General features: G+C 43.9%; 1 pseudogene across 1 annotated transcript in view; it reads left to right on the top strand.

Annotated features, from left to right (window-relative positions):
* LOC311583974 (protein arginine N-methyltransferase 9-like) overlaps positions 1–19,790 on the top strand; it is a 32,353-nt pseudogene extending 12,563 nt beyond the window's left edge. The window contains exons 6-12 of the transcript XR_014783536.1: positions 624–730; positions 3,001–3,193; positions 4,256–4,439; positions 7,524–8,243; positions 13,409–13,562; positions 17,663–17,785; positions 18,058–19,790. The product of XR_014783536.1 is annotated as a protein arginine N-methyltransferase 9-like (transcript). The remainder of the gene's footprint in view (positions 1–623; positions 731–3,000; positions 3,194–4,255; positions 4,440–7,523; positions 8,244–13,408; positions 13,563–17,662; positions 17,786–18,057) is intronic.
* The last annotated feature ends 272 nt before the right edge of the window (positions 19,791–20,062 follow it).

Raw genomic sequence — 20,062 nt, 5'->3', positions numbered from 1 at the left:
AACTAAAAAAACAAAACAAAACAAAATAACAACAACAACAAAAAACATTTAATTATCTTTACTTTTGTTTTATGTATTTGAGAGTTTTGCCTGCATGCATGTGTGTGGTTGCCTGTTGGGAATGTGTGTGTGAGACTCACATGTGTGCAGGGCTTGTGGAAGTCGGAAGAAGGCATCTCACCCTGTGGGACTGGAGTTAGAGAGGGTTATGAGCTGCTTGTGGGTGCTGGGAGTCGAACCTGGGTCCTTTGCAAGAGTAGCCAGTCCTCTTAACCTCTGATCCATCTCTTCAGTACTTTCCTTTTTGTTTTGCTTTTTGTTTTTTATTAAATCATATTTTAAATTGAACTAGCTTTATACTCCTTTCTTTTCTTTTTGTGCTTGTATTCTAAACATTAAATTACATTTATATTTATTTGGTTGGTTCGTGTTTTTTGTTTTTCATGACAGGGTTTCTCTGTGTAGCCTTGGTTGTCCTAGACACACACACACACACACACACACAGACGCACACATACCAGTGAAAATACTTTTTAAAGGAAAAACTTTTTAGCCTGTATATAAACACACTTATGCACATACTTATTTGTACATGTAGTGATGTGACTTTATTATATTTTCAGACCAAAGGAGAAAATGGAAATTGTGGAAAGTATGGGAAAGTTATACCAGCAAGTGCTGTTATATTTGGGATGGCAGTAGAGTGTGCAGAGATACGAAGACATCACAGGTAAGTAAGTGGTTAGAGAGACACTAAGCCAGGCGGTGGTGACACACTGGGTGGGGAGGCGGGGCAGAGGCAGCCAGATCTCTTGCGTTTGAGGCATGGTTTACAGAGCAGGTTCCAGGACAGCCAGGGCTACACAGAAAAACTCTGTCTAGAAAATCCCTCCCACCCCGAGACCCCCAAAATAAGAACACTATTTCACAGCTTAGTGCATGCTTGTAATGCTTAGTCTTATTTATTTTAAGTAGAACTCTAGGATCAAAGCCAGCTTTATTTTCTTTTTTTTGGTTTTTCGAGACAGAGTCTCTCTGTGTAGCCTTGGCTGTCCTGGACTCACTTTGTAGACCAGGCTGGCCTCGAACTCACAGCGATCCGCCTGCCTCTGCCTCCCGAGTGCTGGGATTAAAGGCGTGCGCCACCACGCCCGGCCCCAAAGCCAGCTTTATTTTCATACAACTTGTGTGAGAAGTTGTGCAGAAAAAATTTAAGTTCAGATTGATTTTAATTGAAGTTCAAGTAAGGATTTCCAATGTGGGGCTGGAGAGAGGGCTCGGAGATTAAGAGCACTGGCTGCTCTTCCAAAGGTCCTGAGTGCAATTCCCAGTAACCACATGGTGGCTCATGACCACCTGTAATGAGATGTGATGCCCCTCTTCTGGTGTCCAGAACACTCTGTACATAATAAATAAATTAAAAAAAAAAAAAAAGGATTTCCAATGTGAAGATAAATTTTAGTATTGTTTTTTGTTGTTGTTGTTGTTTGTTTTTCTTTTTGTTTTTTGAGACAGGGTTTCTCTGTGTTAACCTTGGCTCTCCTGGACTTGCTTTGTAGACCAGGCTGGCCTCAAACTCACAGTGATCTGCCTGTCTCTACCTCTGGAGTGCTGGGATTAAAGGCGTGCGCCACCACGCCCAACTTAGTATTGTTTTTCTTGTTAACTTCATTAATGCAGTGATTGGGCAGATGCAATTTTAAATCATTCAGAGAACTCTCCTTCCTGTATAGAGACAACATAAAAATAGTGTTGCAAGTATTGATGAATAAAAGAAAAAAATAAAATGAACTAACCACCGGTAAATACCTACTTCTTGTCTTTGCTGTGAATTGTTCATTTATCTTTTTGTTTCATGTGACCGGGTGATAGTAAAAGTGTTTAGATGCTGGTAGGCGCAGGGTAGGCTCAGGCTACCCGCCAGACACATGGGCCTCAGGTGCCTAGTTGGTGAATGAGACCGCACTGGTTGGCTCTCAGCTCTACGTATATAAATGTCTCTGTGGTATTTTAATTGGTTAAAGAATACCAATAAATACAGTCGTGTGGGACAGGATTCTCTCCAACCCTTGCTGTTGACTGTCCTGTTTTCACCTCACTGCTTTATGATCGCTCACATTCATATTTTACTTGGCTATCCCTGTGGTGAAGCAGCTAGGTGTCTTCTCTGTCTTGTTTGTCTTCTGTTAACTTGCTGGAATCCAAAAGTACATTTTGAATATGAATCATTTGTTGACTACATGTTCTAAATATTTTCCTTGTATATCTTTTTTTAAAAAAGATTTATTTATTTATTAAGTATACCATGTTCTGCCTGCATGCCAGAAGAGGGCACCAGATCTTACTATAGATGGCTGGGAGCCACCATGTGGTTGCTGGGAATTGAACTCAGGACCTTTGGAAGAGCAGGCAGTGAGTGCTCTTAACCTCTGAGCCATCTCTCCAGCCCTCTTTGTGTACTTTTCAAATGTTTATTTCTGCATGTGTGTTTGTGTAAATGTGTGCCATGTGTATGTGGTATCTGTGGAGTCCCTAGGAGGGTGTTGCATCCCCTGTAGCTGGAGTTGTATGTGGTTGTGAGATGGCTGACATGTGTTGGAACAACTGAACTCAAGGCCTCTGCAACAACAGCAAGCATGCTTAACCACAGAGTTGTTAATTTTTTTTTTTTTTTTTTGAGACAGGGTTTCTTTGGGTAGCCTTGGCTGTACTGTATTTGCTTTAGAGACCAGGCTGGCCCTGAACTCAGAGATCTGCCTGCCTCTGCCTCCCTGAGTGCTGGGATAACAGTCATGTGCCACTGCACCTGGCTCAAACTTGTTAATTTGAATATAGACTTATTTTAATTTTTTTCTTCATGTGATTATGGATATAATTAAGAAATCTATGGCCATGGGATTTTATTTCATCTTTATGTTTATATTTTCTTGAGTATTAGATGATATTTGATAATTTACAAAATCTGTGTTATACCTTACCTTTTCTTTGAACTCTTACTAGGGTGGGTGCTAAGGACATTGCTGGTATCCATTTGCCAACAAATGTGAAATTTCAGAGCCCAGCCTATTCTTTGGTAGATACTGAAGAAACAGTTGAACCATACACCACTGAAAAGATGAGTCGGATTCCTGGAGGATATCTGCCTTTGACAGACTGCTTCCAGATTATAAAAGTTGATTTCAACAGTCTTCAGGTAAAAACAAGAAGTTTAATTTTAACCACCCCATCCCGTCTCTCCCCCCACCCCCCAATACTCACCGGTAAGAGTTTCTCTGTGTATCTTTGAACTCGCTCTGTAGACCAGGCTGGCCTCCAACTCCAAAATCCACCTGCCTCTGCCTCCCGAGTGCTGGGGTTAAAGGTGTGCACCACCATGCCTGGCTTTCTTTTTTAATGTACATGAGGCTCTACTTATGAAGAATGATAAGCAGCAAGTTAGAATTTCTTTGAAAGTATTCTTTTTCCATATCAGGGGAAAGCTCCCTGGGTTTGTTGGGAGTGAATGCTGTCCTGTGTGCTGTTGTGAGCACTCCCTGTGATGGCAGAAGGAAGGTGATGCGTGCGCTCTTAGCGTCAGATGCTTCGCCTTTCACTGGCCTTCTCTTGGCGTGGTCTGTAGCTGTTTTAAGTTCACTTTTTTGTGGATGCCGGGTAGACAAAGTGTTCCAGGAGTAATGGGAGTGCGGCTGTTAAGTACTTTATCACAGCTGGTTTTTATTTTAATAGTTTTCATTTGAAATTTTCCTTAATCCACATACACCGTATAAAAGCTTTTAGTTTAAAAAAATAATGTCTACCTGTTTAACACTTTTAAGGAGTTACAGAACAGACAGAAGACGCCCCAGTGTCACCTTTTAAAACGTTGCCTCCTTCCCCTGCATCTCTTGTTTTAAGTGTGTCATTCCGGGCTTGCTTTTCTTTCTGTAAGCATGCATGTACACATGTGTAGTTTCCAGAATAAAACAACGATGTTGCTTTGCTGCATGCATTTGTCATCTACCACTGTGTCACTGGTGGTTTTTTCTTATCAGTAGCGTGTGGATGTGTCTCCTGTCTGTTTAGTACACATGGTATTCTGTGATTCCCCAGCTGTGCAGGAAAGGACTGTGAGCTGCAGAGAGGAGCTGTGTGACACCGAGCGGGCTGCACAGTCAGTGTATAAAGCCTTCTCATTCTTTTTTATTATTTAAATTGTTTTGGCTCCTTACTAGTTTCCTAACCTCGGTTTTCTCATCCTTTTTACATTTCTTTTCAGGAGTTGAAAAGTCTTGCAACTAGAAAGCCGCAGCCTCTTGCTGTCCCCGCTGTTAAGGAAGGCGTGCTGGATGCCATTGTGGTTTGGTTTGTTCTCCAGCTTGATGACGAGCATAGTCTGTGCACAGGCCCCGCTGAGGAGACGTGCTGGGAGCAGGCTGTTTACCCAGTGCAGGCCCTTGCAGGTGAGCGTTGTCTCCTCAGGAAACATCTGCTCTTCCAGAGGACCAGGCTCAATTCTCTGCACACACTGCAGCTCAGCACCGCTATACCCATAGCCCCAGGGGTCCAATGGCATCTCCTAAAGTGCAAACGTATGCCGACAAAACATCGGTACATTTAAAAATGCATAAATAAATAAATCTCTAAAACATTTAAATCAAACTTCAACACCAAATCAAAGTTAGTTGCTTTTATCAAGTAAATGTTAGTGGCCAAAAAGAAAAAGCAATTACTTTGGAGATGAAGTTTTTAGCAAAAGAGGTATTACTTAAATATTTCAGAATTACAATTTTCTTTGTTCAAAAGTAAATTTAAATAGCGAACGTATAGTTTGGAAGAGAGATTAAAGCCAGCTGTGGTGTTGCGTGCAGCTAAGCACAGCACTGTCAAGGCATCAGGAGGTAGGCTAATCTCTGGGAATTCAAAGACAGCCTGGTTTATATAGCAAAAGCTAGACAGACCAGGCCTACATATTGAGACCCAGTCTCAAAAAATAATAAGAGAGATAAAATCATTCCTCTGGAAAGTGAGAGAGAGGACTTAAAAGTTCCTGGGGGTGAGATTGAGAGTACACATATGATAAAGATGTGGTGTTTGTGTGTATGAATTGTCACAAGTGTACATTAAAGTATTTATTAGAAACAAAAACTGCCTACAGTGTCACATACCTTTAATCCCAGCACTCTGAAAGCAGTTTGGGGGCCAACCAAGGTTACATAGTGAATTAAATTACTCCATGCTTCTCAGTTACAACTCTCATTACTCATTTGATAGTTTCAATTATTAGTTATCAGTAGACAAAAGAAATGCTGCTTTTAAAAAAAAGTAAAAATGATGGGCTAGAGAGATACCTCAGTGGTTAAGAGCACTGGCTGCTCTTCCAAAGATCTTGAATTCAATTCTCAGCAACCACATGGTGGCTCAACCCTCTATACTGGCATCTGATGCCCTCTTCTGGCATCGAGTAAACATGCATACACATAGACACTCATATACATTAAATAAATAAATAAATCTTTTTAAACAATGTAAAAATGAAACACTTCACTTGCTCAGAAGCAATGCTAATCCTCTCACTATTGTTCTAATTTTATTTTATTTTATTTTTTTAAAGTATTTTTTGTTTATTTATTATGTATACTGTGCACATCAGATCACATTACAGATGGTTGTGAGCCACCATGTGGTTGCTGGGAATTGAACTCAGGACCTCTGGAAGAACAGTCAGTGCTCATAACCGCTGAGCCATCTCTCCAGCCCTATTGTTCTAATTTTAGTACAACTCCTTCTGAAGTGAGCACTGCTGCTTTTTTTAAAAAGGGGTTAGAAAAGTATTAAATGCATGAGTACTTAGCCATAGGGACCCTGATGACGCTGTAGAGCCCAGGTCATAAGAACGTGTGTAGCAGGGCTGGAGAGATGGCGCAGTGGGTAGATGCGCTTGCTTGCTGCCACTGTGTGCATTTAAAATGGTCTCCCTGAGAACGCTTCAGAGACATTAAATCAGTATAAGAAAACAAAAATGATGAACAAAGATTTTCAAACGTGGCTTGCTGAGAGCGAAGCTTTTTTCCCTGTGTATCTTCTCATTCCTACAAGACTGTAAGGGTACACTGCATCAGCCTGTTCTCAGGCATGGCCCAGTAAGAGCTCTGAGACCTTACAGCAAGGCCAGCAGAGTCAGTCACAACAGGGCCAGAGCTTCAGGTCAGCGTACAGGCCTCGGCAGATCAGATCAGGGACTACACAGACATCTATTTCCTTTGTGTGTGCCTGTCTTGTGTGATGTGTGAGATGTTTCTTGGAGGAACGTACATCCCGTGGCATGCGTGTGGTCGGGGGACAACTATCCCTTATTTTCTTTACTTGGTTTCTAGGGACTGAGCTCAGTTAGGGTTATGAAGCAAACTTTGTGGCCTCAAGCGATCTGCCTGCCTCAGCTTCCCACTGTTTGGTAGTACAGCCATGTACCACCACACTTAGGTATAGATTGTATTTTTATCTGGTCCTAGAACCAATAGGAATATGACAATTACACACAGGGACTCTGGAGAGGAGCACAGTATAGTCCTTGCTGCAGGGCATACGCTTCCCTGAACCTGTGATGTCCCTAAACAAGCAGGTTTCCATATGCTTAAGGAATATTAGATACTATTGTGTTGTGCTTTTGTTCTTTTGGAAATTACCTTCAGAGAAAAGAGTGTCTGTTTAAGCTACAATGAGGCTTGCTCCCTGAATTTCATCTGCCTTTGCATCTAGACAAAGGCTCTTTTTATCCCCACATCTTCCTTAGTTTGGCAGCATATCTACTGATTGTAATAAAAACAAAGTCAACATGAAGTTTTGTGGTATGTCTGTAATTCCAACACTTGCGGGGTAGAGGAAGGAGAATCAGCAGTGCAGCCCAGTTGCAGCAAGAGACCTCAGCGTTCTGGAGATGCCAGTACCGTGGGAATAACTGCCAAGACCAGCAGCAGCTGTGGAGTGGACCGGGACTCAGCTTAAATTGACTAGGGATCAGTTGTGCCGGCTAGTTTTGTGTCAGCTTGACAGAAGCTAAAGTCATCTGAAAGGAAACTTCTTAATTAGAAACTGCCTCCATAAGATGGGGCTGTGGGCCAGCCCGTAGAGCATTTTCATAATTAGTAATTGATGGGGGAGGGCCCAGCCTACTGTGGGTGGTGCCATCCCTTGGGCTGGTGGTTCTGGGTTCTGCAAGAAAGTAGTTAAGCTGGCTGGTGGTGGTGCACGGTTGGGAGGCAGAGACAGGCGGGTCTACAGAGCTAGTTCAGGATAGCCAGGCCTACACAAGGAAACCCAGTCTCCAAGGTTGCTTGAGGAAGCCAGGAGGAGCCAGCCAGTAAGCAGCACCCGTCCATAGCTCCTGCTTCAGGTTCCTGCCCTCACTTCCTTTAATGATGGACTATGATGTGAAAGTGTAAACCAAATAAACCCTTTCCTCCCCAGCTTGCTTTTGACTAAGACAATCAGTTATATATACATATATATTTTTTTCTTTTTCTCTCAGTCCTTTTCTACTAATAAAGACTACTGGATAAAGCCTGGGGACAGTGTGACAATGGAAGCATCTTGTCAAGATTGTTACCTAAGAATCCAGAGTATCAGCATCTTGCGTCTGGAGCATGAAATGGAAGTTATGAAGAGTTTTACCAAGAGTAAAGACCTGTTCTCTCTAGGAAATGAGGCGGAGCTCTGCAGCGCCCTGTGGCTAACCTTCAGACCAGTAGACCAGACGCTCTGGAGCAGGCCTGTGTGTTAGAGCCCACAGAGATTGCTTTGCTTAACAACATCCCATATCACGAGGGCTTCAAGACGGCGATGAGGAAGGTGTTGTCTTCACTGGCTCCAGAGCAGCCGTGCCAGCCCGTGGATACTCACTGTCAGGATATTGAGATGAACTCTGGGAGTGGACAGAGTGACAGTGTGCCGAGCACCTCTGACCCCTTCTACGTGTTGGACGTGTCTGAAGGCTTCTCTCTTTTGCCCATCCTTGCTGGAACACTCGGTCAGGTTAAGCCCTACAGTTCTGTGGAGAAAGACCAGCATTGTCTCACTTTGGACCTCATATCTGAAGCCAATCACTTCCCTAAGGACACACTTGAGTTTTGGCTGAGACACATAGAGGATGAAGCTGCTGTGTTGCAAAGGCCCAAATCAGACAAATTGTGGAGCATAATTATATTAGATGTCATTGAGCCGTCTGGACTCATTCAGCAGGAAATAATGGAAAAAGCGGCAATATCCAGGTAAAACAAAAAACATAAACTTCACCAGGGTTTGTTGTTGTTGCTGTTTTGTTTTTAATTTTTGTGCACAATAGGGGTGAGCTGATATCTTACTATCTAACCGTACCTGACAGCAGAGTTTATTCTGATGATGGCATCTAGGCAGGTTTGGGGTAGAGGCTGGAGGTTGCCAGGATAGCCTGGTTGACAACTTAGACCTTTCCTCTACTAAAACTCAGTTAATCACCAATAAGTAAATGAATCTTCACAAAAGCTGTGAATGAGAAGTTCACAAGCTTGGGGCCGGGCGTGGTGGCGTACGCCTTTAATCCCAGCACTCGGGAGGCAGAGGCAGGCGGATCGCTGTGAGTTCGAGGCCAGCCTGGACTACAAAGCGAGTGTAGGACAGCCAAGACTACACAGAGAAACCCTGTCTCGAAAAACCAAAAAAAAAAAAAAAAAAAAAAAAAAAAAAAAAAGAGAAGTTCACAAGCTTTCCAGAGCAGGTGAGCACGTCAAACCGTGGGAGAGTAACGTGCCTCAAGACTGCAAGGAGCTCTGAGTGTCCTCTCAGAAAGAGTTGTTTCTTCCTCTGATCCACCGTTTGCCACAGTATTCCTGGTGACAGCTCTACAGGGATTTACCCCACACAGCAGCCAGTTCTTAAATTCAGTGTGGTTCTGCAAGGTACAGGCCGAACCTAGAGGGCGTCACGGACGTCAAAAGTCAGGTGCACAGTGTAGGGTGTCGTCTCTACTTCTAAACCACCAGTACAAGTTGAAGGTTCCCTTCAGTTTGTAAAACCCCTTCAGATTTGGTTGGGTTTGTATAGCAGCTCACAGGACCTAGGAAAGTGCCTGGCGTAGATGAACCTATAGAGGGTGCCGACGAGGAGCCGAAGGAGTGCTGCGTGGGAGTGTGCAGAGTGTCGGTGTCTGCCCGGACACGCTGAGCTGCACAGGAGCCCTCAACTCTGTCCCTTTGGAGTGGCATGGCTTCATTCTGTATGGGCAGCACTGGGTGTTAGTGATAATTTAACCTGGCGTTGAGACCAGGCAGGGGAAGAGGACAAAGGCCCAACCCCCTAGTCACTTGTTCTTTCTGGAGAACAAACCTGAGCCTCTGGTAGTCCCTAGCCCCTGGAATGGCCTTGATATACAGAAGATATTCTTAGCATTTCCTTGACTCTGAGAAGCCTCCTCTTTTAAGAGTTTTGTGCTAAAAACAACAAAACAGCAGAAAGCCAAGATACAGATCAAACACAATGTTAGTATAAGTCATGATCGCCCTATGTGTCTTCTGTTTGGCCGTTTCTGAGTGAGTGAGTTTGTCTTTAAAAATTTTTTTTAGATTTATGTATTTTATTTTATTTATTTATTTATTTATTTATTTATTTTAAAGGTTTATTTATTTATTATGTATACAATTCGCACCAGATCACATTATAGATGGTTGTGAGCCACCATGTGGTTGCTGGGAATTGAACTCATGTCCTTTGGAAGAGCAGTCAGTGCTCTTAACCGCTGAGCCATCTCTCTAGCCCCCGATTTATGTATTTTAAATGTCTTGGGTTTGTATGTGGACCACATGCATGCCTAATGCTTGGAGAGATCAGAAGAGGACATGGGGTCCCCTGGAGCTGGAGTTACAGATGGTTGTGAACCACCATGTGGGTGCTGGGAATTGAATTCGGGTCCTCTGCAAGAGCAGCAAATGTTCCTAACAGCTGAGCTCTGTCTCCAGCATCCCATTTCTGCGTGCTGGCCTTTGTAGTGAGCCAGTACATAGAGGTAATGTGTTTTCCTTAGTTCTGTGAGCCACCTTAGCAGATTATCAGAAACTTCCCTCAGAGAGGGAGTTGTGCGAATACCGCATGTGTATTAGTGACGGTTGCACTGTTCCAGACACCTGGGCTTTAGTGGCGGCATCTGAAGTGGGCCACTCACACGGCACTGAAGTCTTTAACTGTGTGACATGGGTACATCGTGTTAGAAGTGACTGGAATCATAAGGTACTCTGCTGATTTGGAGAACTAATTAGTTGGCTGTGTTTGGGAGAAATCCTCTTTCCAGTTTGGTGTGAGAAGTTTTAATAAATAAGGGAAAGCGCTTCTTAAGGTAAAAGTCAAGTTCGGCGGTGGTGAGCTGCTCTGCTATCCACACACTACAAAGAGAAACCTAGTATGATGTCAGTGCCTGCTAAATGGCCCGTTTCATAACAGTCAAAACCCAAGTTAGAGTGCACTGTTTGTTTTTTTTTTTTAATTAATTAATTTATGTATTATACAGTATTCTGCCTGCTTGTGTGCCTGCAGGCCAGAAGAGGGCACCAGATCTCATTATAGATGGTTGTGAGCCACCATGTGGTTGCTGGGAATTGAACTCAGGATCTTTGGAAGAAGAGCCAGTGCTCTTAACCTCTGAGCCATCTCTCCAGCCCAGAGTGCATTGTTACCATTCTTAGAACTTTTTTTGACCTTCCAAATTTGGAAAATTAAAAAAAAAAAAAAGGCAAATTGGCAGAAATTTAACAAGTAAATTAACAAGGGCAATTTCATAATAGCTCACAAGCTAATAGGAAGGGCTTTGTTGAGAGCCATGCCTCTTTAAGAGGTGAGTAACTGAGGGTGACTACAGACTCTCCCTCGAACTCAAACAAGTTGTCCAGAAGAGTGTAGGATGAGCATAGGGCCAGCAGGTCCCAGATGCCTCCTAGATGTAGAGTGCCAGACTACACTCTGTAAGGGTGTCAGTGTACACAGTGTAAGGGTAAGTCATGACCCTGAACCAGGCTACGTCCTCTCTACTCAACGATTAAGCCTGGAGTCAGCCCTGTGTACGTGGTTCCACCTGGGAATGGGTGCTTCCATCACTCGTCCTTGCTATTCTGTTTCTAATAGCACGTGCTGAGTGTCTTCATCATTTGCACCTTCCTCTGCTGTGAAGGCTCTGTAGATAAACACAAAGTGTGCTCATCTGGTTAATCTAGCTCTTGAGCTTGGCTTGAGCGCTGCGCCCCTGCCCCTCCGTGAGTGCCAGCTCTGCAGGCAGGCTGCTGCTGTACCTGTGTGCTGCACACTAAGCTCTGCACCTCCATTTGGACTGCAAGGACTTTATCCACTCACTTGTCTTCACGGCCCCTAAGTCTTAACAATCTGTTTAGGGAAGTTACATAGGAAAAATTTAAACACGCATATAATCTTTCAGATATGTACAGACTGGTCAGATGGCTAGTCTGCAGTTTTTAAAAAGTAGATCCTTATGTCTTTAACTTGGGTATAAAATTTACTGTGAGAGATGCTCGAGATGGTACATTGCCCACCTTTCTGTAGTCCCTGCTCTGGAAGTTTAATTAAAAGATATTCCAAAAAACTCAGTAAGAACAAGGTTTGATGTTTGAAAATGTGACAGATAAGGAATGGTTTCACTTGGTCTTAGAAACCTTACTCTTCTGTTTCTTGTAGAGCGATTTAAATTGTAAACATGACTGCTCTGGCAAGAGATCACATCCAAAGACTTTGTAGGTCTGTGTGATCTGGCTGGAATAAAGACACGCCTTTAATCCCTGGAGACAGAGGCAAGCAGATCTCTGAGTTCAAGGCCAGCCTGGTATAGAGCAAGTTTTGGCTAGAGAAAAACTTAGGTCCAGGCATGGTGGAACGCACCTTTAATCCCAGAACTCAAGAGAGAGAGGCATGCAGATCTGAGTTCTAGTCAGTGCTGTTCAGGTTGTTCGGTTGCGTCAGTCAATTGAGAAGCAGTGCAGTGGAGTTTGTGGCAGTTCAGTTTGTGGAATTCAGTGGTGGTTTTTACCGGGAGAGTTTTACAGAGAGAGGTTGAAGACACAGGTGAAGACAGAATGAGCCAGAGAATGAGAAGAAGCCAGAAGATTAGAAAAAGATTGCTAGAGTTAGTTTGAGGCCAAGCAGAGCAATTCAGTGAGAAACAGAGAAGCTAGGTTGAATCAGTCAGCTGTGAGAGGAGTTTGAGCCAGAACAGCTGAGTTGAGCCAGCCAGCCAGAGTTCAGAAAGAACTAGAAAGGGTGAGCTTATTCAGCACTAAGTCTCAGAGGATGAAAACATTCTAGACCTAGATAGGATTGTGTGGAGGTGAGACGCTTCCAGCTCTAGGCCGTGGTTAGCAGACAGAGGCAGTAAGCCTGAGACAACAATTATAACTAGGAGAATAAACGTTATATAACAATTTCTGCTTCCTTTTATGGCTCAGGTATGAAAAACAATACCCATGGTAGTTTTAGTGCCCTTAACTTAAGCCTCCGAATTCTTGGTACAGGAACACCTGGTACCCACATGCATGGAATGCCAGCGTCCCACCAGGCACTTAATTTCTGCTCATAATTCTCTTTCTAGGTACAGCCTACTTAAGATACTTTCTAATAACCATATACAGAGTTGTTAATACCATTTTGTGGGACTCAGGGGAGAATGAAGATGAATGTGCAGTTGCACGAGAAAGGGTTTTGTTAACCTTTGTCTTGCTTTGCTTCCTAGAATATTTCAGTTTGCGTATATATTTGCATTTGGAAGGTTTAATCCTTCATAGTGAATCATTTCAGACTTCCAGAGAAGTTACAGAATAGTTCAGAGAACTGACCAAATGCTTTGCACCCTCATATACTAAACCATTCATAGTGGTGATGGTGTAAGTCTATCCTGTTAGCCGTCCAACTTTCACCTTGCCTGAACTGCTTAGGACCATCAGTGTTGCAGCTCCTTACACATGATGATCACTGGTGGAGGAAGCTTGTCTACACATGAGGTTTATTACTATTTCATATGCATCTTACACAGTCTTAAAGTAGCTGTACAGGATTTTTAGTGCATTCATATTTTTATGGAAACCTATTCATGAAGTCATATATAGAATTTTCCATGTATTGTATAACTGTTCAAAAAGTACTGGATTTTGGAATATTTGGATCTTTATGTAGGGAGGGTTCACTGTTAATGATTGCAGCCTATAACTAAAAATTTACCTTAGTCTGGCTCCTGAGTTAACAGTCCAAATTTGACTTCTTAGGCAACTATTTCTTGTGATTTAAAATTTGAGCTATTAGCCAATAATGACTACATATCATTTACACTTCACTAATTCATGATGCTTGCTTATTTATAGCTATAAAACAGGGAATTAAAAGGCTTTTAAAGACATTTGCCCTTCTTCAGGTGTTTACTGCAGTCTGGAGGCAAGATCTTCCCCCAGTACGTGCTGATGTTTGGGATGCTGCTGGAGTCCCAGACACTGGTAGAAGAGAGTGCTGTCCAAGGAACAGAACACACTCTTGGGTTAAACATAGCACCTTTTATTAACCAGTTTCAGGTAAGTGTCAGAGAGCTGGTCAGCCAAGATGTCGCTGTCTCCCTCCGTCCTTGAGGTTTTACTTAGTGATTGGTTTTAGCTGGGTTAGAAAGGCAGCCGGTCTCCTGGAGTAAAGGACCACATCACAGATGAAAATCAACCTGAGGGTTAGAATAACCAAGGACTTTGTCACGAATGCAGACTAAAGTTTATAGACTTTCCTCTGAATCCCTGTTCCAGATTGAAAATAAAACCGGAGCTCTTAGACTTTGAGAAAGGGCTGTACTTGTGTAACAAAGAAGCCCCCAGAAGCCTGTGTCCTAAGCTTGCGGTTCTGTAGTGAGACCTCAGGTGACTAAGGATTGGCCTGGGCAGCTGAAGCCCAGGTCTAGGCCGTCTGTCTGTAGGCAGCAGGGACATGTGGAGCTCAAGACAGGGAGGCGGGTTTCAGGTTAAGAAACAAGGAGTTAGGATTTAGAGAGAGAGTGGAAATGTCCCAGGTGCTAGGAACGACGAGCACACCCGTGCGTGAGTTTAACGTGTGTTTAGACAGAGTGCCAGGGAAGCCACGTGTGGCTGAAGATGGGGTGGAGCGGATACGACCATACAAGCCAAAGCAGAATTCTGAAAAGCGGGATACTGAGTAGCAGTTGAAATGATGCCTGAAGGTATAATTAGTAAGCTCTTAGGATGCTGGTAGGAGTTCTGTGACAGAGCCAACTGAGGAATAAATTGATTAACTGCTTTTGGAGGCGGTTGGCTAACCAGGGTTTTAGTTAGCTGAATATCTCTCTTGTGAAGACTTAATAAAGAGAGCATATTTATCACAAGATTGAGATGCTTAAGCTGTGTCTGTTCATGTTTCCAAAAGGCCACCAGCTATCTTTCCAGTGTAATTTTTTTTGTTTTGTTTTGTTTTTCGAGACAGGGTGTCTCTGTGTATCCTTGGCTGTCCTAGACTCGCTTTGTAGACCAGGCTGGCCTCGAACTCACAGCGATCCGCCTGCCTCTGCCTCCTGAGTGCTGGGATTAAAGGCGTGCGCCACCACTGCCCGGCTTCTAGTGTAACTTTTAAGAGAATGACTTAGTTTGGTTTATGCATGTGTGTTTTGTGTGTGCGTTGCTCACAGAGTCTAGAAGAGGATATCAGGTGTGGAGCTAGAGTGGCAGGTGGTTGTGACCCTGCATGGGTGCTGGGAACTGAGCCCAGGCCTCTGGCAGAGCAGCGAGCACTCTTGGCTGCTGGGTGTCTCTCCATCCCCTGCCTGTCTTGCTCTTTCATTCCCACTTGGTCCTGGCTCCGGCAGTTCTTCAGTGTGAGCAGAGTCTCCCCGGGCCATGCTGCCCTTTCACTGTACTGCCTGTTTCATGGCCACTCTGTCCTTAACAGCGTAGAGCCTTATAGTCTGTCTGTTTTCATATAATTGAAGGATTACCCTCCGTCCCCCGTTGTTCTTGGGTGATCCTGTCCTGGCTAAGCCCCACCCTCTGTGTTTCTATGTAACACCCTACAGATGACCCTTAATGCCGTGCTCTCACTTTAGTTGATGGCTGCTTATCTAAAGAGACCCCGTAACCTTTCTTGGCAGTTTTATATTTTATAGTCTTTTTATTCTTTGCCTTAGGTATTGTCTCCTCTCTTACAATGGTAAACTACTTGATAAGTGTGTGAACCAATGAAACAAAAGCAGAAGTTGTTAAAAGAATATAGTTCATTAAAAATCATTTAACAAGTGTTTATTGAACACCTACTACACAAACTGTTTGTTTGGAGATAGGGTCTGATGTAGCCCAGAGGGCTTCAGTATGTAGCCAGGGAGAACCTTGACCTCCTGATCCCCCTGTTTCCATCTTCCCAGGTCTAGAATTAGAGACATTCCCAAGTTAGGTGTATGTATTAGTTACTAGTTGCTACAACAAAATACCTGAAAAAGGAATCTTAAAGTTTGAGGAACACAGTCCACCATGGCAGAAAATTTCTACCTCTAAGAGCAATTGAAGAAGACACCCACTATCTACCTCTGATCTCCATGTTTATACTTGTGTAACTTGTGTGTACATGTGTGCCAGAGTATGCACATGCAGAACTTCATGGAGCTATGGCTGCAGGTCCAGGCAGTCAGACTACGGTGCCTTTCCCAGTACCAGTTAACCCCAGTGCAGGCATGGCTAGAAGGAAGCCTGAGCCCCCATGGGTGCTGCAAGTCAAGTAAACAGGCAGCCTGAAATCCTTCCCTATGCTACACTCCCTCCAGGGAGAGTGAGTCATGCTTCCTTAAACGACAGGCCTACTGCCCCATGTATGCAGCATGCCACCTTTGATTGGGTCAGGAATATCTCCCTCACAGGAGGCTTGAACCAGAATTGCTGTCTCCATGTACGTTGTTGCCATCTCTGTGTGAAACAGGTATCCCAGTATAAACCAAGGGTGCATGATGGGAGCAGGGTCTCTCTATGGACAGGGAGTAGGAGCATGGCCAGCGTGGTCAGCCTTCAGCAGGTTGGCAGCCAACCCGGACATTAGGTTAACTCTGGCCATTGACATAGACAGCCAGGCAGGGAGGTCCCAAGAGAGAATACACATCCATGCAAAACACTTTTATAGCCAATGAGAAGACCACTTAAAACTGTGTGAGCCCAACAGCGAAGTTTGCGGAAATTAATGCTCTTAACAGAGATGGCAGTGGGCAGCACCGATTGGCCTGCTATGAGTAGGAACCTGTAGTCTCTGACTACGAGGGGGGTTGGTAGACTGATTCAGGTCACCAAGGAACAGCAACAACAACAAAAATGGTGGGAGCCCATGGGCACATCAGTTATTGTCAGCTCCTTGAAAAAGCCGTATGGGGTTGGGGATTTAGCTCAGTGGTGCGCAAGGCCCTGGGTTCGGTCCTCAGCTCTGGAAAAAAAAAAAAAAAGAAAGAAAAAGCCGAATGTCCATCGTCTCTGCTTTCGAGTGCAAGATTAAACGGGAGAAGGCCCTTCACCAGCCATCTTCTCATCTTCTGAGTCCAAAGAGTCCCTGTCCAGCACCTCTCCTTGCTCGTCTTCAGGCTCAGGGCCTCCACAGGGACTATAGACTTCTTAGTCAACCAGCTGTGCCGTGGCAGAAAGGGGCAAGACCTTCAACTCCAGCATCCCCGCTCTACAGTCAGGTTTATAAGGCGGAGTTTTATAGATTGGATGTAGAATGTAAGAGAGGACCAGGAAGGACACTTATCATTTGTTGGTGTGCTCAGCTGTGCTGTGTAGGTGTCAGGAGGGGTTGTTGAGCAGCTGGATAAGGCTCGAAGCTCTAGGCTGAGCATGTGAATTGGGCAGTCAGTATCATGTAGACAGCATTTAAAACCACAGGCAGACGGAACGGTAGGGGTGTGCAGAAAATGGCTTGAGACCTGAGTTCAGAGAACTTGAAAGGCTATGAGCTCTAGATTGATGGTGACAGGCCAGGCCAGGAGGTTTGGCTGAGAAACAAAAGTGGGAACAGTCTGTAAGGTGTGAGTAGATCTGTAGATCTGTCTGTAAGAGGATTCCTGTCCCAGGCATTGAGAAGTGGCAATGGAGGGTTCTCAGTTACCAGCGTAAACAGGAGCAGATGGCACAGTGAGGAAGAGGGAGTGAATACCTAGGAAAGCTGGCCCTGTCTGTGTCCAGTCTCACCATGAAGATTGAACCCAGAAGGAGAGCATCTTCTAAGCAGCCCTGTCGTTTTATTTTAAATGAGAGTGTGTGCCACCGTGTCCGGCTGAGTTTGGTGCCTCTGATGAAGCACAGTAGTACTTACTGTTAGACTGTCTGCTTGCTAGCTCACACATTCTAGGTACAAATGGTTTTGGAATTGTTCGGCCACTTAAAAGTTGATGTGTTTTCATCCAAGAGAAAGGCCTGTAGGTAAGAACCCAGTGCACGAGCTAGTTCATTCCTCCTGAAAACCTGGTCACGACCACAGCAAAGTTAGCTCATTCATTCCTCCTGAAAACCTGGCCATGAAGCTTCATGCCTTAGGTTGATGCATAAAGTAAACGATAAAAAGTTTTGTCATAAGGAGCTAATTATAAGTCGAGTACAGAGGGAACCCTCACTGTGAAAACAATAAAAGCGAATGTTCCCTCTTTTTTCAGGTGCCTATTCGTGTGTGTTTGGATTTATCTTCGTTGCCATGTACCCCTTTAAGCCAGCCAGTGGAGCTCCTTAGATTAGACCTGATGACTCCATATTTGAACACTTCCAGGAGAGAAGTAAAAGTAAGGACAGCTACAGGGGGGTCACTCTTCCCATGCAAAACATGGAGCTGAAATGACGGGCACTATACTTACACGGTCTGTCATTTCCTTTGAGGATTTAAATCTGAATTTCTAGACAACATACAAAAATAGGTTAGATAAACATTAGAGTCTACAACTAGTTACTAAATTTGAATGCATGGTTAAATGTATTTCTAGTTCCTGTGTTCAAATTGATTCAAAAGAGAAGACTTACTTTCCTCGATGAAATGTTCAAAATTCACTTTCTGCAGGTCCGTGCTTGTAGGTCTGGACGAGTAACTGCTGTTCCGTTTTGGTTTCATTTGTGCCTTGATGATGATGTCAGGCTGGACACCTCAGGCGAAGCCTCCCACTGGAAGCAAGCTGCGGTGGTTCTGGATAATCCCATCCAAGTGCAAGCGGGGGAGGAACTTGTTCTCAGTGTTGAGCATCACAAAAGCAACGTCAGTATCACAGTGAAGCAGTGAGACTCCAGTCATGAAATGGATGTACAAGCTCCTCGAATGGTCCAGCATGTCTAAGGGTGGCCTTAATAAAGCACTCGGTAAAGGGCTTAAAGTGGATCGTTATTCTAAAGTGTAGGCTTTGCCCTCTGGAAAAGGATACGTCTTTGGTTTCTTCAGATTAAGAAGCCATTTTGTTGGACTTCATAGGGATTTAAAAGATGTCTGCCTTCTTGCCGTGTCAGTTAAGGCTTAGAGATCTTATCTTACAGTGGGGCAACATCTAGGCTTCCAGTGCAGACTGACAGCAGTGGCTGTGAGCCAGGCCTTGCTTCTGTTAGATATTAAAGAGCAAAGGGCTTCGGAAGAAATGTCCGCCATAGGCATTTTTCCCTTCTCTACTTGGGCAAGAAGATTAAACGCTGGTGGCAAACAAACACTTAAAAATGCTAACGCAGAATTTCTCTAAGTTTTGATTTGAGTGCTCTGTTGCAAAGCTCTGTGACTCCATGGGATCCCATCTTTAATTGCTGGTGTTACTTTCTGAGCAGCCCGAGGGCTCCTCAGGGACTCCTCGTCTGTGTCTGCATCTCGAACTGCTTCCCCTGCTTTTGATTTTTGCTGAGTGTTTTGATCCTGTTCCTCTCTGTCTCCGCTCTCTTTCTGTCCTGCTTTCCTCTCCCTTCTCTCCTCTCCTCTTTCCTCTCTTTTCTCCTCTCTCTCCTTTCCTTTCTCTCTTTCTTTGTTCCCTCCTTCCTTCATTTTTTCTTTTCTTTGGACAGGGACCTATATACCCCAGGCTAGTCTCAAATTAGCTGTGTATCTGAAGGTGACCTTTCCTTTCTGCATCTCCTATCTATTTCCTAAATGCTGAGGGTACAGGTGTGTTCCACCATACCTGCTTTATGCGCTGCTAGGGACCAAGCTCAGTGCTGTGGGCATGCTGCGCCCCATCTCTTGTTCATCCTCGCAGAGAGCCATCTCAGCGTCACTGAGTCGTCCTATTTCATTAAGTTACTTCTTTCCAACCACTACTTTTGGGTTTGGTTTGTTCTTATTCCTTCAAGACTTAGGGTGTACTGTTATTTATTTGAGATCCTCTGTTGTTTTTAATACGGGCATGTTTAGCAACAACTTTACTCTTACAAATGCTTTTGTTAGCTGGGCAGTGGTGGCACATACCTTTAATCCCAACACTCGGGAGACAGAGGCAGGCAGATCTCTATGAGCCCGAAGCCGTCTTAGTCTACAGAGTGAATTCCAGGCCCACCAGGGCTACACAGAGAAACCCTGTCTTGAAAAACCAACCGCCCCCCAAAAAGAAATGGCTTTTGTTATGTCTCATTGGTATTAGTATGTTCTGTCTTCGTTTGCTTTGATTTTACCAATCTTTTGTTGTCTTCTTGATTTCTTCACTGACTGTGTGTTATTAGTGGTATGTTGCTGAATTCCCACAAGTATGGATGCTCTGTAGTCTGCCCTTGCTGTTGATTTTCAGCTTTTAGCATTGTGATCAAAATAAAATAAGTTATTTAAATTTCCCTATGTTTGTCAAGGTTTTCTGTGCTATTATATGACCTATTATGGCCTGTTTTAGAGTCAGTTCTACAGGTTTCTGAGAATGTCTATTCTGAAGTGTTTTGATGGACTGTTCTTGTAGGTTTCTGGGAGGTCTATTGATGTTTGATGTCATTTAGCGCAAGTGTTTATATTTGCCAAGATGGCCTGTCTGTTGGTGAGAATGGATAGTGAAGTCACCCACTATGTGTTGGGGTTAATTTGTGACTTTTTATTTATTTGACTTAAAATGTTT

This window comes from Acomys minous (genome assembly GCF_964271855.1).
Source record: "Acomys minous genome assembly, contig: SUPER_14_unloc_2, whole genome shotgun sequence".
Classification (NCBI taxonomy): domain Eukaryota; kingdom Metazoa; phylum Chordata; class Mammalia; order Rodentia; family Muridae; genus Acomys; species Acomys minous.
Note: the sequence above shows the minus strand (reverse complement) of the source record. Positions and strands in the feature narration are given on the sequence as shown.